General features: G+C 41.5%; 1 protein-coding gene across 6 annotated transcripts in view; it reads left to right on the forward strand.

Annotated features, from left to right (window-relative positions):
• Positions 1 to 20,382, forward strand: part of LOC139123283 (protein NDNF-like) — a 108,625-nt gene that overhangs the window by 56,876 nt on the left and 31,367 nt on the right. The window contains exon 1 of one of the 6 annotated variants that reach the window (XM_070689423.1): positions 11,270 to 11,593. The exons of 4 other annotated variants lie outside the window; for them this stretch is intronic. The gene's annotated coding sequence lies outside the window, so the exon portion shown is untranslated. Of the gene's footprint in view, positions 1 to 11,269; positions 11,594 to 17,223; positions 17,416 to 20,382 lie in introns of those variants that run through there. One more of the 6 variants, XM_070689422.1, reaches the window with a different exon arrangement.

The following is a 20,382-nucleotide window of genomic DNA, read 5'->3' on the forward strand; positions in this document are numbered from 1 at the left end:
GTATGAGAGAAAGATTCCCGGATGTAAGCTCAACCTGCCCGATGAACAAGAAAAGAAATATGCCGACACTTCACAAGAAATTGGAATGTCACAGTTAAATAGAAACAAACCATGGCTGAACAAAATTTCCACGAAATTTAATTTTTAAACCGCCGTGCTTTCAGCTGCAAAGGCGATCAAATCCAACCCGAGAAGTGACGTGTTTGGGTCTTTAGAAAAATTCAAGGATGACGTTCGCTCAAAAATCTATTATGAAAACGAGTCTGTTGACCAAGGAATACTATGCGTACTCATCGGAAACAGGCAAAGTTTATCACAGCCATGGAGTAAGACATGTTACAAGTATTTTATTTCCGCTGAGCGTTGTACAAGTATGCTTCAGACACAGTGTAAATACCAGTATTTAATAATATAATTGTTTTCTTCCGCTCGCATATGGTAGAGTAATCGGTTTTCACCACATCTACTTCTCAACCTCCGTGTTAAACGTCACAACTAAGATGATAAATCGCGAGATATGCCGAGATCTAAAGTACAGGTATTCGGGGTCGTTGAGAAACTATTTTCTACTTGTGGTGTAATCAAGTTATAGGCTCTCATGTAGGGAATTATGTATACTCCGAGATTCTTGGTGACCTACTTTGAGAAGGGCCGAAGATTTCAAATAAGAATCCACTGCAGGTTAATTTTTACGAACGATTAGAAAAGCCCCTAAATATACAATATGTTGTGTGTGTGTGTGTGTGTGTGTGTGTGTGTGTGTGAGAGAGAGAGAGAGAGAGAGAGAGAGAGAGAGAGAGAGAGTTTGTTTCTTATCTGTAAACTAACGCTTTACTTGCTTCATATTTTGCATCAGCGTCAACAAGGTCTTTATTTTTAACATCATATATATATATATATATATAACATACACTACAGTAAAATATGTAAATATCGAACGCAAGTGGCAATAATGATTTAAAAATCTGGTATGTGTTGAAGCCAGTCACTGTTTAATAAATCTTGTTGCATACTTCGAAATACAAACTTACACATAAGTACTCACATAGTTTCTTTCACAAATATTTTAATCACCAAATGTGGTCGTAGACGGTCAAACATATTTCCATACACTGATATACGATAATATTCGCCGTCATGTATATCTGTTAGTGGTGAGGATCGATTTTACATACTCCTCAGGCGACGTATTTTCTCGCTTGGCTTCGAACACATTGAAACACTGGCGAAAGTTATCAAATTTGAACAATCAACCTCTCTCTACGTCAGACTTACGTGTAGGCAATCAGATGGACCCAGATGTAATTGTGTGAGGGGGCATACAACGGAAAACTCACAAAAGGGGCTCGTTTGTTCTCTTTGTTCGGGCTGGGAGATAGTGCTCTTCATTTCGCCGGTTTCTCACAAAATTAACGTCACACGGGATCCATGAAATAGCCAGGTTTAGAACATGTTGAGATCGACGAATCGCGGCGCAGCGTTGTTTGTAATCGCCTCGCGGGGTTTTTTTTTTTTTGTAATCTCTGCATCGCCATGGGAGCAGTTAGAAAATGGCCTTTGTATGTAGGCAGATTATCAAGATGCTCCGTGCAGATGAAACCCCTCAAACTGACAGTGTATGTACGTCAAGTGACGCCATTACACGTAAATTTTGCATACGAGATTCCACCCTGAACTCGAAGCATAACTGAATGAAGAGAATTGATCTCTAAAAGAGACGATTAAAATACTGGGCTGGCAATTGAGAAGTTTTTTGCATTACACGTCCAACTGCTGTGCCTATTTCTCGGACAGCGCGTGGTAGTAAGTTGACTGCGACTAGATCTATGAGAAGCGGCTTGCTGGGCAATCAGTGATGAAAATCTTAAGTGCTGATAGAGGCATTTTCTCGTGACACTCTTTACGTCACACAGCGTCACTTTCTCACACGAAGCCGATAACAGCTAGGACGGCATCTTAAGGAAGATCGATATAGCCGTCTCATGTCGCTCGAGATCATTGAGAACGTGACGACACACTGCAGAAACACCAAAGATTCGAAAAGATTTATCGCGGAAGTTTTTTTTTCAAATCTTTATTATCTTAATGTTTATGGAAAAAGACAGGTAATCAAAAACGTGTTAGAACTCATGAAGGTTAGCGTTATTAAGAATCGATATCATCAAGGTTAATGAAACCGCTGACGCCTCACTGATTAAATAATAGATATCGTTTACTCAATTTCTATTGCTTTATTTGTACGCCGGATGCACATCATTCACGCAATCATGATGCGCAACCTTTTTCATAAAACCCAGTCGTACAGCATTCTCCTTCTGCGGTAATCCACATCATTGAAAACTTCAATTTGAGACGACAGGTGATTTCGAAGGTTCATCGTCTCTCGAGGAGGGCTTTTTTTATAAAAAACTTGGCTGAAACCTGTGTTCGTGTTATTTTAAGAGTTGATGAAAGTTGATCGGAGGATTTGTTGGGATCGGGCCACGCCGGACTGCGAGAAGCCCAACAGTTGTGCGAATGGTTCATGGACCTTCCTTGAATCCGGCTGTATGCGCAAAGGTGGGGTTCGAGCGACAATGTGAGGGCGACATGGAAATGCTACTGTCGTGCACGGATCATTCAGAAATATTACGTCACATTGACATCTTCTGACGTGAAATAGTTACCAAGTCAACCATACACGTAGGTGCGTGACTGTGTAACGACGATACCTGACCCGGGCCACCATCGGAGGTGCAATCAAAAATGAAAGTAATTAAAGACCAGATCGGAGGCAAACAATAATGGACTTTTAATCAACCACAAAGAGACATCAAAACTCGCCTACGGTAACTTATTTCAACGTACCCTTGTATCCATGACGATAGCTAGACTGTCCATGAATTTTTCTTTATCAATTTTTCAATCCGGACTAATGTTGAGAGTGTAATTGATGGAGACTTCCTGAACTTCAGTCTATTCAACTCATTGTCTCAATATCAACCTGTTTGCAGGACTTCGACTCGCGATAAACTGAATCTCGCCTGATCGGCGATACCGGGGTTAGCAGACGTCATTCCGGTTGTTGCGATAAGAGACCGGGCACCGAGTTGAACTGTTTCTACTAGCACGTCATTGCACAGAGACTGATTGATGGAAATATTAAAATGTCTGCAGGAGATTACCAAGTATCAGATCGGCCTAACCGATGACGTCATCGCTCATGGTCATTGTGACGGCAAGCTTCACCAGTCTCACATTCGTAATCGCTTTTTTCCACGATGCCACTCTGCGCCTGTACTTTGCGCTGTAGATTTCCAGCTTTCTCCTCGGCTCGAGTTTCTCAAAACGATGACATATGCATCCACACCCACACATCACGAAAATACACATTTTGTCACGTGACAGTTTTATTTTAGACGCGTAATGAAGCAATATCCGAAAAAAGAGTTTCTCAATCATTTTAGAAGCAGCGAACTTGAGTCGTTGCAGTCGAGTGATTCATTAAGGTTTACGTTTACAGGTTATTTTTGGGAGTGATCAATTCTAATTGTGTTGATTTTAGAGTGTTTAAATATACCAATGTAGTTATAAACGAAATTACGATAAATTTTTCTAACTTGGCAGCCACAGCGCATTTCATGTGTGTTTACACCCTCCTCTACGAGTTGTGGCGTCACAGCGTTTGCAAGTGCGGTCTCGGTTCCACCAGAGTATCCCATGTCCCACTGCGGCGGTTAACGAGTCTCTTCTTCTGTAGGGCCCAGCATACACGTGGGTCTATTATGGAGTTTCGATAGTGTCGCAGGGAGTACCTTTCATTTGATTGCTATATTCAGGGAAGGAACTATTTCGAAATAATGCGATGACATGATAATTATTTGAATTTTTAAGAAGTGCTGGCACTGCAAAAAAGGTGCAATAATATGCCTAATATGGTATAGTTATGAAAAATTGATAAAAGAAAGAAGAAAAGTAAACATACGTGTTCTTAAATCATGATTCCATCACCAATAATCCAAGATTGTACCTATAGTTTTCCACCGGAATTCATCGCTCCCTTCTTTTAAAATAACGCCTCAAGTTCTTGCCCAAAATTCTTCGAGTGGACGTTCTTGTAAGCTTCTCACAGAGAAGGCGATATATTGCATATTTAAAGTAGGTTGTTAGGGAGATAATGGCTGACCTAATGACCTCCACAAGATGAGAATAATGTATATCACATCGTCATTGTTGTTTGAAATACTGCGGATTAAACATGTCTTGGATCTTTAGTGGAGGAATATCTTGTAATGGTTGCGCTAGAATCTTTAAGAGTGACCATTTCGCTGTGAAGATATTTATGGGGTAAAGAATAAGGGAAAGCACGCGAGTGAAAGATTACACTGCGCGGTGTGCGTCCAGAATATAACATCAGGCACTACCATGGCTGACATCAGAAACAGCTTATTCATCTACTTTAAACAAGACGACAATGTAAGGAACAAATTTACTTTGTTTGGTCAAAAGGCGTCGTTTACACTGTGATATTGTGCTCAACTGAAGAACGTCCATTGCCTGACGGCCCTTAACAAACTATCAATAAAACTGTAAAGGGGCTCGTGCATAAGCAAGCAGTTGGAAATTGCCGCGGAAGGCTGGGTTAGGGTGTCGATGACGTGATAAATACGATATGAGAGAAGAAAAACCTTGAAGACAACTTAGCTTTATCGTGCAACATTTATCACTGATATAAGACTTATTAAACTCAGACGATAGAAAGTTTGTCTGAATCTAAAACAGGGTGTGGCTTTCGTGAAGAAACCTCAACAGCGTATTTATTCGTGCATATGCCTGGAAATATAGCCACCTGCCCCTCTCTTCGCCGCACGGAGGTGTGTCTCGGTGTTAAGTCATTCGATTCTGTATCATCGTCGTTGCGACAAAGAGTATTATACACAGACTTTCGTCATATCTGTCAATGCCTAGCTGCCGTTTTCGGTCGGCGTCAGCTACCTGCCTGTCTATCTGTTTACTGGCCCAAATGCTTACTTTCTTGGAAATAAATGTTTCTTTCCTAAAAATGCGTTATAATAGTGTGCAATGTTCGCTTTAGGGAGTTTAATACACTGCAAGAATCATCCCGAGTAAAATCCTTATCTCTTCTGGGCCCAACACACCTGAGGGATCAGTTATTGTAAATTATAAAGTACGTGCCAGTCCTTGAAAGTAACGCGTGGGCGGAGAATTACCTGAATATCAGGTGGGCAAAGCCGAATCCTCCAGCAAGCAAATAACATTAAATAATATTTCATACGTCTACAGTCAAACACATGTCATTATAACAAGTTGAATGTAAATACCTGAAAAAAATTGCCTCCGGGAGAAAGAGTGTGCCAAAATTTCTTGTCGTCGCTATCGTTTGATGACAGCCTGGACAGGAAATTTTGGAATTCAACGGGATTTTTTTGCCTGAACGGGAGTTTCCGGTGAATTTATTGATTATCAAATGGCAAAAAAATCAGAAAGAACCTTTTTAGAATACTTGCGGGGGAGGAAGAAACCACACGGTGACAGAACCAAGAATTTTATGATTGACATTTGTAAAATGTAAGATCCGCAATTATTGGAAATTGTTGCCCAATACAAATTCATCAAACGATTGTAGATGCGAATTGCGGCCGTAAAATAGAGACGTTTGACATTTGTGTTCTTGAAATAGCATATGCTTTGTTTAATCATGAATTAGGTCTACATGTTTCAAGAGTAGTTGAAACCTAGAACACATCTAGAGGCGGTGGGGGGGGGGCAATAAGCCGGCTTCCGATGGAAGTACTCGCGGCGTTCCAGTTACGGTCATTGCGACCTTTGAACTGTTGTCTTTTCGATGTCGTCAATAATGACGATCATGACGTTGCCACTATCAGCTTGTCGTAATTATTTCAGCGACAACTGCGAGACGTGAAACAAACACTCGAGTAGACGTCTGAGATTGAGTAAGCAACTCTCAGTCAGACTTTGAAGAACTGACGCAAAAGATGTTGTCTGTCACTATGGCGTATTCCCTGTTCCTTCTCCTCTCTCCTCCTCCAGCAATCTCTGCCGCTCCCTATTCGTCATCACCCACTTCTTCCTCCCCTTCATCGTCGTTGTCGTCGTCATCATCATCATCATCATCATCATCATCGTCGTCGTCATCATCATCACCACCACCACCATCATCACTCCAGTCAACATTAACATCATTATAATTTTGCCATTTTCATAGAATATCATTCATATCTGCTTTCCGGGCCAAAAATAAGATTCGAAACTTTTTCTTGGACTGTGAGTGTCGCAGCATTCTTGAAGGAAGAGACAGACGTAAAGAATGATTGAGTAAAGTGTGTGGGCGGTCAGCGTTTGAAGTAGACCACGGTCCACCTTGGGGAATAAAGGTGACTAACATTATTTGCCTTTGGAAAGAGTACTCGTAAATTCTGTGCAACACATCTGAGACAGACCAGTGTGTTCATATTTACATGACAGATCGAGACCGTTGTCGCGTCAATTATTCATCGGAGTTTTGCTAAGACTGAATGGGGGCTTAAACGCGTGTTCTACCTTAAACATTGTTGCGTTGAGACGTTGGACTCAACTCGAAGGTTATTTCTCGTCTCTTTGGAGCACGGATACTGTCACTCAGACGTTTACGTCTTGATTCGTGGTTTAAATTGCCGTGCTCATGACATACCGCTCCCCGACATGCGCCACCCACTGATTAAACTAAATACATCACGAAAGTCACTCCGATGATGATAGATAACGGTTATTAAAGATCTAACCCTCTGTCCCTGCCACAGCAACCAAGGTTCAGTCACGTGGTTCAATTTATCCTGACTGATACTCGTGTGCTTGATTCAGTTGGGAGAGATTAGCTCCGAAGCTGAAACGGTTTGTCTTTTGATGCTGATGAAGCTAATGCGCCGGAAATGAGAGACAGTTTCTGTGACAACCTGGGAAAACATTGAGTGATATCTGCCATCGGGCATTTGTCTCCAATGACGTGATGTATTCTCCGTTGTTAATATCCAAATGTCATAAGCTCGTCTTCATCAATTAGCAAATCTTTGGCTTGATTGTTCGGAAAGAAAGTCTTCATTGTGTCTCCAAACCAGTGAAAGATATAGCTTGACAAGCGCATCCGCATTTTGCAATGTAGACGAATGACATTTGACAAACGTGTGTTCGTAAGGTTTTTGGATGTTTGCATGATTATTCGGGTCAAAAATTTCTGTCGATTTGCCTTTTATCGAAAATTTACATATCAGCTCAAGTTCAAACCCTCGAAACTTGTTCAGCATCTATCTGTCTTTTCAAAACCCAAGATCTGGACCTTATTAAATATACACAATCGAAGAAAAAGATGCATCGGTTTCATTAATATGTAAATGAGATCTCATTTTATGTCTTCAAGCTCCGTTTTGTCCTATTGAGAAAGTGGATGACTATAGAACAAAGATAACCGTCGTAAGTTTGTTTGAGATAAAGTACAAATGTAATTAAAGTCTTTTAAACCGTAAGCATTTTGATTGTACCACAACCTCATGTGACATTACAGAAATATCGGATAGTTTCGGGAAATGTTGAATAGTGCTAGATTAAAACAGGAAAAAAATCCGATTTAATCTTTGTGATTGACGAGACTGATTCAGTTTGTGAACTTTGCGATATGAACGGACATGCGTCGCGCATTTACAACGCATCTCCAACGTTACCAGTGACGCGCACGTAGCGATGTGTCGTCAGTTGGTAACAGGAAGACAGGGATTCCATTTTCTTCTGATTTTGGCACTCTTCAATCAAACCTTGTTTGCATTCACTTAGGAAATTAAGATTTTATCCAAATATTCATACGTAAACCGCGTTACTTGCCGAGAATTGAGATTTAATATAACGGCCGAACCAACGTAATGGGCCATATCTTACATATATATATATATATATATATATATATATATATATATATATATATATATATATATATTATATATATATATGGTTTTCGTCACACTGTCGCCCCCGTACGCAATCAAGTGTCTTGCCCCCACCTGTACACTTATTACAGACTTGTACTGTGCATTATACTGACGCGATATGAAATCCAATATCAGAGTCACGTGATCAGGTATTAAATTTCATCACCAACAGTGATAGCAAAATTACGCCTTTTTATGTAGCCATGTACTACGTACGTTGGTATAGTATTTGTGCGTATTTTTTATGCTAGCGACGAATGTGTGTCGCACTGCTGAAAAATACAAGGCTATGCGACGTCAATTGGAACCAAGTCGACCAGTTGAAACGCATTACGTCAGTCCTAAATTTGTCTCGTTCATTTCACTTGCTGCCCAATAACGAGTGATAATTTCCGCCTTTTTTCTCTGCGTGTTCGTTTCACACTTAACGTACAACTAGGCGACGCCTTTCCTCGACTCCTCAAAGCAAATGTCAGACGCGCATAGCCCTATTCGCACCGCTTCTCGGCATTGTTCCGCCTTTCAGTGCTAGAACGATGATGACAAGGGTGCGAGAAATGGCATTACGCTTTCAGCATCGCGGCGATACTTTGGCGCCAAAAACGCCTCTCAAGTGAGCCCAATCATCGACAATCATAATCGCTCTTTTAGGCTTGAAACTTTCTCTCTTTATAGGCTGTTTGTTCTTGAAATGTCAACGAGAGGTCACCATTTTATACGCCTCGCGGGATATGACGTTCATTTTGTAATTTTACACAGAAGAAAAAATAAACTTTTCTGTTTCAGTGATGATGTTCGACGTCAAGGCTCGACGAAATGCAAATTGGAGGAAACCGATAAACGAAACTATAGTTAATCGGTATGACATCATTGCTATATTCTGCATTTCATCACTTTCACTATAGAAGCGACCGGACATGCTGTGAGTAAATTTCGCTGTTATTGAAGGGACAGGCCATTAGGTCCTGGAGCGAGTGAGGAAAGTGGGAATTTTCAGGCAACGCAGACCACCACAGCCACAATCATGAATGTCGAAGTGTGTAAGTGACCATAGAGGATATGTCAGCCAAGAATATGGCACAAATATGGCCGTGGGAAAACGTGTATATTATACCTTTCTCATATTTCTCATATGTTCCGCGGTTTCTGCTGCCACTTCTGTCGGTTGATAGTTAATTACCTCGAATCATTTGGTTGTGAAAAAATACTGTATAATGAATTAATTAGCAATGAACGCGTTCTTGACGTGCAGAATGCGTGTAAGTTGGCGATTCCCCCTTGTGTTTCCTGGCAAATGCTGTGTACTCCCCGGAGTGTGACACTTCTGTAATTCGTTGTACGTACTTTTTATGATTCATCATGTGTAACACAATTATTACAGTATCCAATATCTAGTTTATCTAGTTTAAACCTCCATTAGCTAATAAAATGTTTGATCTATTTTCCCCAATTTTTTTGCTCTGTTTGTCAACTAGTGTAAAGGGAGAGAAACACAAAAGTGAATTTGTCATATATACTGACAAAAAAATACTAACAAAAGTTAATGCTTCTGTCACATGTCGCTGTATTATGATTTTTAAATGCTAGTAATGATGGAGAGGTTTCACTCATGGCCCCTCCCTCCATTAATCAACGGAAGTCCGCATAATTGAATTCGAACTATCTCTTTCACGCGCTTCACTACTTCATCGATTACATCAATGATTTGCATTTTGATGTTGGTAGAATATTTCTACGAGCTAAACTTTGCTACTATTTAACATTCAAAAAGCTAAATTTCCTGCTCCAGTGGCCACTGTCATTTATGAAAAGCCCGATGGAATGGAGGCACACAGGTAAAACTGTGGAATGCTGGACCCAAGTACAAATCACCTTTATCTTTTGGGGTAGGCTATTGTTGTTAAATGTGTCTTAAGATAGTATGCACCTCGAAAGTGAAAGACTTAAACTTTTGCTCTAACTTTCCTCAAGGGATCTTTCAATCATTCTCTTTCAAAATCAAGAATAAAAATAGGGGGTCGCCGTGCAAATTTTGGTACTAGAGAAACAAATTACCCAAGATTTACCGATATTAGAAATTCAAAATGGCCGCCATCCCTGTGTTAACTCTATATAGAAAAATAAAAATTTTCGAATTTCGAAAAACTAAGCCTGTGAAAAGTTTTCTTTCACCAAGAGCTATAAAATGAACCCCCACAGGTGGTATATCAGAAGAGAATTGTAGAAATTTGAGAGTCCGAATGTCTGTCCCCGAGGTGCGTTCTACCTTAAGAGATGCATTGATTTGTACCATACGTGGGATGTGGCCCAGCAGTCTTCAGGTGTACCGCCACTCCGATCGCAAAAGCGTAATTCCACTCTATCTGCACTCCCCCGCTCTGCACGTGCCACAGATTACTTAAGGTACTTCGCGCCCCGAAATTTAAAGACAAAAACTTTTGCTCAAACTTTCCTCAATTCAACTGTCAGCTATTCTCTTTCAAAACCACGAATAAAAATCATGGGTCGCCGTGCAAATTTTGGTACTAGAGAAACAAATTACATTCAATTTACCGATATTTGAGATTCAAAATGGCCGCCATCCCTGTATTAACTCTATGGGAGAAATTTAAATTTTCGATTTTCGCAAAAATGAGACGGTCAAAATTTTATTCACCCCTAGAGCATCACAGTGAGCCCCATAATTGGTAGATAAATAGGTATTGTACAAATTTGAGTCCGAATATCTGTCCCCGAGGCGCATTCTTCCTTAAGAAGGAACAACAACACAGAACAGGTGGTAAGGGGATGTACGCCACGTTGTGTTGCACACAACCATTACCTCTATGATATAACGCATATAGCAACGTCCCAGAGCTCAATAAGGATTAAAACACATGTTAATCAGGTCCTTATTCGGTCTTCACTAGGAAATAGCACTTATTTCCCCCCCTCGTCTACATATTTTGGTTACTGTACCCTAAGAATAACTGTGTTCATATGTATTAGAAACTAGCGTTTATGCGTGGTTTAGTCAATCAGTAATTTAGCAAGTTGACGTTGGAGGTTGATATGATAACAGGCTCTACCTTTAATAAAGCGTTTCCTTTACAAAGCGACAGAGAATGTAACGCGAATCGGGACGTGTAATTACTCGTGTAAAGCTTTTTATTAAAAATAATGTCGTCCATTAGCCGTTCAACGACGCCAAAATATATTTTGGATTTCTCTTTTTTTCATTCAATCATGGGCGTTTCATACAGACGAATGCGTGGGCTGTCACATAATAAAGCCCTCGACGCTAAATTCTCGACGCTAACGCCTTCCCCTGCTCCATCCCGTCGACGTGACGTATGTAGTGGCACACTGATCTCAGTCAAGCCAATGTACTGAGATACCTGCCGAGCTTCACACGTGTAGGGTACTTTAAGAAGTCAACAACGTTTATTTAGCCTGTATTTCAATCTGCACCCTGCACACCGCCGCTACCTAGAGAGGCAGGTCTATTCCATAAAAGCTATCGTTAACAGTGCAGGTCCATGGGACCTTGCTGGTACCGGTTGTCGCACTCGCCTTCCACGGATCGAACCAGCTCATCACACGACTATCGGAACCTAGCAACTCGGAGATTAAGAAAGGTAACTCGTTTCTATTTCCGAAAACCTTTATTTTTTGCACACATGTGTCTGAACTCCGTTTTTTGTTGATGGAAAAGTTACCACACTGCATCGTGCCTGAATTGTTACCGTGAAGGTATGCACAAACATGCTAAATTCCAGCCGTGACGCTAGACCAACTCTGTTGCCATAGGGATCTCTGAAAAGAAAGAATTTTCACACATATTTTCTGTATGTCGGCTAATCAGGACGTATTACTTTGTCAACCATCGAGATTTGTCACGATTTGAGTAAATCCGACTGTTTCCCCCCTAACCTCCCCTTCACATTCCGTCAACAGCGGTGTTATTAAAATATGTGTTTTTCAAATGTTTCAACGTGTGTCGCGTCACGAGCTGATCATTTCGGATATTTCGAAAATTTCGCCCGTGAACAATGTCTACCAGCGCGAGCGACGGGATATTTGACCATGTAATGACGGCAAGTCGACAAAGGCACATGATGTTTATAACAATTAGTTTGATCTTGCCTGTCTGGTCCGTCGTATTGACCTTGGTTGAAGTAACTATGGCAACACTCAGAGCCTCTTGCTTGTGTACTGTCGATGTTAAAAGTGTTCCCCATCTTTTCTGTACGTCCTTTCCGACAATAGAGCTTTGCAACACCCACTTTGAAATTCGTGGTTGACTGACAATGTCATCACTATAGCCATGTTAATGTAGTTGATAGCACTATCGATGGGCATATCTGTCAATCAGTGCGTCTTTCTCATATACTGATACTCGTTACAAAATTATCGTAGCTTTTAAAAGAGGCAGAAACATTGAAATTGCCAAATATGGCTAGGGGTTGCTTTTCCCTAATTGGGTAATCTTCGACATTTGAGTAAGGCGTCCAGTGCATAGAATTGAACTTTCTTTTGCCAACGATACAGCAATGAGATGGCAGTAATATAGAAATTATAGTGTTCGCGGTTTGAAATATTTTCCTCTCTTGACAATTCGCTCTTATATGTAGGTTTTACCATCGCGCTAAATCGTCGATATCCCATATCCAATATATCAAATATTTCAATGAGGTGTAATTATTTATTAATTAGCGTTCTGAATTATTAATCGCCAATTACAATAATCCGATATATGACGTATTTTCTTCAATGACAACGGCGCGATAATGCATCACTGCTCCAAGCAGGGTCTCGATCAACCTGGCAGTGTCCTTTTTAGGCTTTGTATCTTAATCATATCGAGACTCAGAGCCTGCCAGTCATTATTCGCCGTACTTGCAGGGAAGGCGCAGAGAGGGCTCGCAATCGGTGTAGGGGGCATGGATTGATTGTATCGGAAAAATAGTAGCACCTGGCCTGTGTTTATGTGTAATGCTAATCGGGGAATGAGCGTTTCTTTATGCTGTGAAAGATGGTTATAAGAAACGATTTTAACTTAAAGCCTCGAGTCATTTCATTTCCGGCGGCGCCTTTGCTCTATTAGTATTGACTATTTTTTAAAAATAGAACAGTAACAGCCAACTATAAATAGGGCTCCTATATTGACTTAGCTTGTATCTGGAGCACCTTACAGAATGTTAACAGGAAGGCAACCCGATAACTGGCAAATACCAACAGCGGAAGGTGTATTAGCCGTAATTGAGCACTTTTTACGCGTCTCTTGTCGCCATGGTAACCAAACACCAGCATGGCCGTCGGCCACGTTTCAGATCGCGAGTTGGAATTTGAAATTAGAAAACTTACGAGCCGTCAGAACGGAAATATTTGGTAAGATACCATGTATACCAGCAGAAGTAAGAGGTATTTTCGAAACCCAGGAATGTCCCGTGCCGTGGTATGTGGGTCACTGTCGTTCTGTACTCCATCGTAGCATGGTACTGACAGAGAGAAGCGGGCACGTGTGTTTTGTCGGAAAATATGAGAAATTAAGGAGAAGCGCTGTATTAACCGCCTCTCTGTATACGTGTATATACCCGTGTGTGCACGGGTTTGTATTACCCCCTCTCTCTGTATACATGTATATACCCGTGTGTGGGTTTGTATTAACCCCTCTCTCTGTATACGGACGGAGCGAGGGTTTTGCTTTAAAACTCAGCCGATGGCTATGGTGATCTGTCACCGTTTGTATGAGAGAGAGAGAGAGAGAGAGAGAGAGAGAGAGAGAGAGAGAGAGAGAGAGAGAGAGAGAGAGAGAGAGAGAGAGAGGGGGGGGAGGAAGGGAGTCAGAAGGAGGGGGAGAGAATCATCTTTTAGCTTGCCTTAACTATAATTGATGTAGTGTTTTTCACAGTTCGTGTCTTCGGTGTGTAAATTCGCTTTAAGTAATATCGAGTTCATAGAGTTCGACTTGCGCTGAAACAACAATCAAAGTCACCGCGGACGGGATATCGTCCAAACATGACACAGAGTAAAGTCACGCCACACTTACAAGTTAGACACGCGTTCATTATGTCTAGGTTGGCATGGTATCGAGACTTAAATGATGCCAACGGGAGTCGAAAGGGGGATAATCGTGCAAAGGTCAGGGGTGAAACTGACAGCAACAAAGATTCATGCGTAAGCTATGTCAGGAACATCGAGAACACGACCTGATTGATATTGCTGTCCGCGTGGAAAGAAACTACGAGACTCGAGATGATGCTCTGATGCTGCAAAGATGGGTTTGATTTTCACGTCTGATTGGATCTCCTATGTGCACAGAATACCCAATCTTACCGTACACAGCTCTGCAATGAGGGATGTAGACATTCGTGGTCATAAACAAGACTCCGTCTAGCAATTCACACTGGAGATTCAAAGTACCCGGCTTCTACACAATCTCATGGCAATAAAGCGTGGACAGCGAAAATATGAACCGCTTTACATAAATACCACGATTAAACGAAAATCGGATGCTGTTTCTCGGATTTTCGTCTCTGTATGTTTGGCTGCCCTTGATATTTAAACATATAAAAGCGGCCTGATAAGAAGAGAAAATCTCCTGGACACGATGACTGAAAAAGAATAAGCCTTCTCTGACGCACGTGTGAAACTGATTTAGAAAACGATTTTGCTCACATCCTTTTGGGCGTATTTCGGAATCCGAGCACGCGCTGATGCCATTGGATAATCATCAACCAATCCTAATCCGATTTTAACTTTCGTTGCACGCGAATAGTCTGAGAGAATAAAAGACTCGGTTTTTCGGGCCAAGGAATTTCAAATGCCTGTTTCAAGGACGCGAATCTCATTCTCACCAATATATTTTCACCGTTTGCTATATGCCAACGCAAAATAATGGAATTGTTTTGGTGTGTCGGAAATGTGAGTTTCAAGCGACAAACGATCTTCCTACAGCTTGATGGATAATTCCCAAATCAGTTAGTCAGCAACTGACGAAATTATACGTTATGTTAAAGAAAACAGCTTATTTTGTATGGTCTTCAAACCCATCACATTCGTCACTTCTCTGATAACTGTTGGTTCGGCAGTAAGTTATGGTAGGAATGAAGGCGACCCGTGTACCCGGCCAGCTTGGTGCCGCGTGAATTTAACCATTTTTTCAAACATGGAAATTATAAATTACTAAGGGTAAGACAAGAATGCAAAGATCGCACTAGATCAAACAAGATATCCGCTCTGCCCGGCGGTTGTCGTTGCGAACTCCCCATCACTAACAACAGCCTTTTCCAACTTTGTCGGGGTGGCTTTGTTGTAAGACGGCATAGAAAGTAATTAGTGCGCCGGTGTCTTCTGTGAAGGACCAGATATCAAAGTGTCCAATTGATCGAAGACATTTAATTATCGCTTTATACGTGTAAAACCTCACCGTGTCGCCATGTTTGTTCAGAAGTTACTCAGCAGTGTCATAGCTTAAACCGTAGCCCTGCGATTGACCGGGGGACTGTAGTGTAAGCCTCGTAGAGAAGTATGAGGAAAACGGAGCGTTGCTTGTGGAGTCGAGAATGGCGTGTTTAAAATATCGCTTCTTGCCTAAAGCATATTTTGGCCAGACGAAATGTTTAACTTCAACAAACTGATCGGACAGTGAGGCACTGTTTCGCCCTGTAAGTAGCCATGGGTGAATTCTCCAGACTTGGCCCAGCCAGCGTGGCGCAAACCTGTCGTACTTTCGTTTTTTTTTCGTACATCTATTGGAAGATTTTGTAAACATTGCAGGTGATCCGCTTGACCGACACTTGTAATGATATTATTTCGTGATACGCGTTTCAATTGATGTTCAGACCAGCCTCTGTGCATAGAGACGATGGCGTCAAGTATATGTTTCTGTAAATTCTACTCTATCCCCTGTCCAGCAACTCATAGTGACAATCGTTTTGAGTTTGCCATTTGAAGCGGATCGCTGACATGAGTTTACAGTAAACGACACTCGCAGCTTGCACGTTATCTTCGCGGGAGACAAGTGTATTGCGTTTGACTCGCAATTGAAGCCTAATGCCCATTGCTAGTGTATCACAAGACAGTTCACTGTTTACACTCAGTGGCTCTTGCTTGGCCGCCGTCCAAACGCTAGCGCAGAGGGACGTTTGTGGCCAAGCATAGCTAGGGTATTAGCCGTCTGGTCTCACATAGGTCATGCTATTGCCATATTAGAAAGCGGATAGCCCTCGAACAAAAAACGTGCAGCTTTCTTTATTGGTCACGTTTCTAGTCATAAGATGAACGGTGATTAGAGTGATCAGTTTTATGCCAAACATCAGCAAGATAGCGCCCATGACTTTTGTGGTTCACTCAAGATGTTTTGCGTTGAGGAAGTTGTGTAACAAGGGAATGTTGATCAATTTTTGATCGTTCTTGACTTTCCGCGTGTTAAAATTGTTTTCCTGTGTTAAATTGCTCGACCCAACATACAGATGGAGTAATTTTAGACCAACTAATGACCGTTAAATGCGGAAAACAATTAGCAGACGATAAGCGGTGAACCGCAAAACTAGGAAACAGGCGTTAATTGTTTGTTGTTAATATTGGTATTCGGCTCACTTCGTGGTCCAACCTTTTAATATTCCCGCCCCGTCACCCCCCAATGCTTAGTCATCGCGTAAGGTCGTCAGCGACACTAAGTTCAAAGGTCACCTAAATCGCCCAGTTGGTGAAGCTCTGCGGTCACTCGCCAGAGGGCTCCACATTTGGGGCTTACACGAAAGCAACGAAGAGAATTAAAAACCCTTACAAAATATTGCAACTGTAGATCTACTCAGTCTTCCCGACTTTTCGATGGCGGACTGAAAAGTTTTTCAAGAGACTCTTTGCTTCAAACCCTGGCCATATAGTAGTTCCAGCGGAAACCGATACACGACCCTGTCAGTTTTTTTTGCGTCGGCAAGTGGAGAGAATAAGCCTACACGGAAGTTGTTTATTTTAAGCCAAACGTACTCTGATTTGAACCATCAATAATAATAACATGAATAAAGTACGCGTTTGACTTTTGAGAAAGTAGTGTGATGTAGGTGCACCGAGGTTCTGAAACGAGGGTTTTTACAGCGTCTTCGATGTCAGAGGCTTTGTCTATTTGTCTCCTTCACGAGCGTTACCAACTTCTTAAGTGAGTGAGAACCGAGCCTTACTTGTAGAAAGTAAGGAGGCACTTGGAACGCAAGCCAAATTAGATGTGTCGACACCAACACTTGTCTAGGGAGTTCGAGCTACCCCACTGTGAGAAGACGAGTGAGAGAGAATCGGTGCTCCGATAGACCCCGGCCCGAAGTCGCGTCATCGGCAACTCTGTTTTCTTGTCGCTAAGTGGAGGGTCACGGATGTTTATGAAATGAGCCTCTCTTCACGAAGTCCAGGTCGATTTTGATCAGAATTTTAGCGATGAATCGGGTGAAGAAATCAGGTAGGGCTGTCAACAGTCTCTTTGTAGTACGTAGTTAAGCAGCTCTTTCTCGCTCCGATACACTTGCCTTTCATGCAACGTAATATTTACCCGTCTAAATGTTTTCCCGTCTTCGTTAGAGAAACCAATATTTTCTGCTATTTTTACGAGTTACCTCCAGGAATCGTGTCACCTCTCCGCCTTGCCCCGTAATAAGAGTTCCTACAAAACATTTTATTTTAGGCTGGTTAAGTGACGTCTTTTTGTTTGGTTTTGCACAAATTCACTGCCAAACTGACCATACCCGTGTTACAAAAAAGACAGAACTTCTTGCTCTATTGTAATGGCTTTCCACTTGACACTACCTTCTTCAGAAGACTCGATCATTTAAATTTAATTGAAAATGAAAAGCTTGTACGTCTGAATAGACAGTTAAACTTCATACAATTCTTCGTTGAGCAGTAAAGTTGTACTAAGAATCGATTGCTGAACTCTCAACCCCCTGTCGTTCAGCAGACGATACTTGCAGAAATCGTTCTCTACGTGGCATATTCGGCGGCAAAAAGTCCTGTTTTTCGGTTCGATTTAATAATTTATCTACGGAGTGGGGTCGCTATTGATGATTTTCCCCATAATGACTGCCTATGATACTGGCAACGTTTTGAAGAACTTTGTCATAGATCGCACCTTGCGAACATTTAATTTTACATCCAAAGTTTCATCGTTAAATATTTATCTTCTCCTGTGGTAATATCGATTTGCGAACACCCGGTCACTTAGTTTGAAAGACTTCAAGAGCGCTCTTTCGTGTACATGGAGAGGTACCACCACCATTGGAAGAGTTTAGTTCACCGTGGCGGATTTTTTTTTTTTGCACAACAGTCCTGCAGCGGACGGCCAAACGCCGCTGATTGGAGCTGACATAAAGGTCTCATTTGGTCAAGATTTTTTTCGGGCGCACTTCGTGGTTTATGAAAACTGTGGTTCGCTTCGTAATAAGAAACTTGACTCTTCAAATCTTTGCAGTTAGCGAGGTCGGCAAGTGAAAGCCATAAGTAGCCTGTGAATGTCGGTGCCACTGATGCCGTCTACAGTTTCACTCAACTCGTCTGCTCTTGTATGTAGCCGTGCTGGACGAGCCACACACATACAGAATTTGCGAGATGCTCCGCCTTGGCCAGCCCAGAACAGGAGTCTCGCACTGTACTCTATTCCAAAGTGACCCCCTAAGTGACCAATTGACCGTTGAGTGATGGCCATAAACACATTTCCACAGGATCGAGCATTAAACGAAAGCAGTAGTTCTGTGCTCGTTAGATGTCGCTCTACGGAAATGTAATTTCGTCAACGTCTTCATAGACTTTCCTAATATGAGTGCAGTTTCTCATTATTTTGCGAAACAATAGGTGGCGTTGGGCGTTCTTCCCAAAGGAATAGCCGAGGAATAACACTGAGACTATTCAAGGCTGGGGAATGATAGACCTTGTTCCGAGAGGAAAAGTGATGCGATGTTCCCATCACTCAATATCTCTGTCTGCTTGTTCAGTCATATGTATCTGTTTCTTAAGAAAATACTGTAACTTCTGGTACGTTAGTCACGAAATGGAGCGATGTGGGCCAAGGCAGCATCCCCTGACACCGTTGCACATTTTACATAGTCGTCAAGTCAAAAGGTCGCCGAGGTCAAATCACCCCCCGAGTGGCGTGTGTGCAGACAGTGTGATACCGTCTAAATAGAAGGGTTTTATAGAAACATAATCACCTTATAAGAAATTTATCCGTAATTCGTGCACTTGCCTCCCAGGTTTCTTCCTTCTATTTTGTTATCGTTGCTATTTTAGAGGCGACTTCTAACTCTAGCACCCCTTAACGCTCCTTGAGTGCTTTCAACAGCTTAAAGATTCCACCATAGCTGATGTGTGAAGTTTTAATTTTACACCTACTGTCTCGAACTGAACTTGCACTATAGACTGAAAACCGTCATATTTACTTACTCAGTTTCTACAAAGTTGTAACCTTTCGTATTTTTACCAATGCTTATAGCGTAAATTTTACTTGCTGAGTTACAGGAGAAAGCTAGAATCCTATAAACGTTACTTAAACCTGCCACACGCATCAGAATGTCGTTAAAGGGCCAATATGTGTAACTTTTGATAATTTGTTCTGCATGTCAATTGTGAGTTCTCGTTCTACTCCCCAAAACATATCGAAACACCAGCTATTTAACTTGTCAACACAGCGTTTTGTACATGGTGTAAAATGTACTGTTATCGTTTTATCTTGATATTTGAGCTCTAGTCCGGACCAGACTACACATGTAGAGGGTGAATACTGTGTATCTCAACAAGCTTTAGAGAGAACAAGAAGAAGCTGTTATTGGCATTAAAAAACAAAATTAAAACTAGTGATAAAATCATCAAAAGTTACATTTACTAATATGTTATTATCAATATTAATATGACATTAAATACAAATTTTAGTTCTTCCAAGAACAATGTCAATATACCCTATGCATCTAAGGTAAATACTAGGCTCTGTAACACAGTTTACCAAGTAGAACAAGAACTCCTACTTGATGTACGCAACAAGAACATATAAGCATGTAAAGAGCGAAAGACGCTCGTACTCTATTAAGAATAATTTCATCAATTTAGTTTAAACTTCTCTAACATATCGGCCCGTCTTAGACTTTGTATAATAATTGATAACATGTAAGGCACAGAGTATATACATTTTCCTGCAGTTTCCTGATAGACGGCGATTCGCAGTGCAAACTGGAGAAAGGTTCTCATGATGACACTTTTACACCTCTCGCTTCATCAAGGAGGATGACAAGTATCCGAGCAAGAGTCTTCGTCAGTGTGTATTTCTGGATTGAGCGTCGACTGGGCCGAACGCGTACTGGGACGCTTGCACAGCTGAAAGGATTACCTTCTTCCGGAAGGGTCGAAATGCGAATGATAATGAAACTATCTATATTTAAACACC

This window comes from Ptychodera flava, chromosome 22 (genome assembly GCF_041260155.1).
Source record: "Ptychodera flava strain L36383 chromosome 22, AS_Pfla_20210202, whole genome shotgun sequence".
NCBI lineage: Eukaryota > Metazoa > Hemichordata > Enteropneusta > Ptychoderidae > Ptychodera > Ptychodera flava.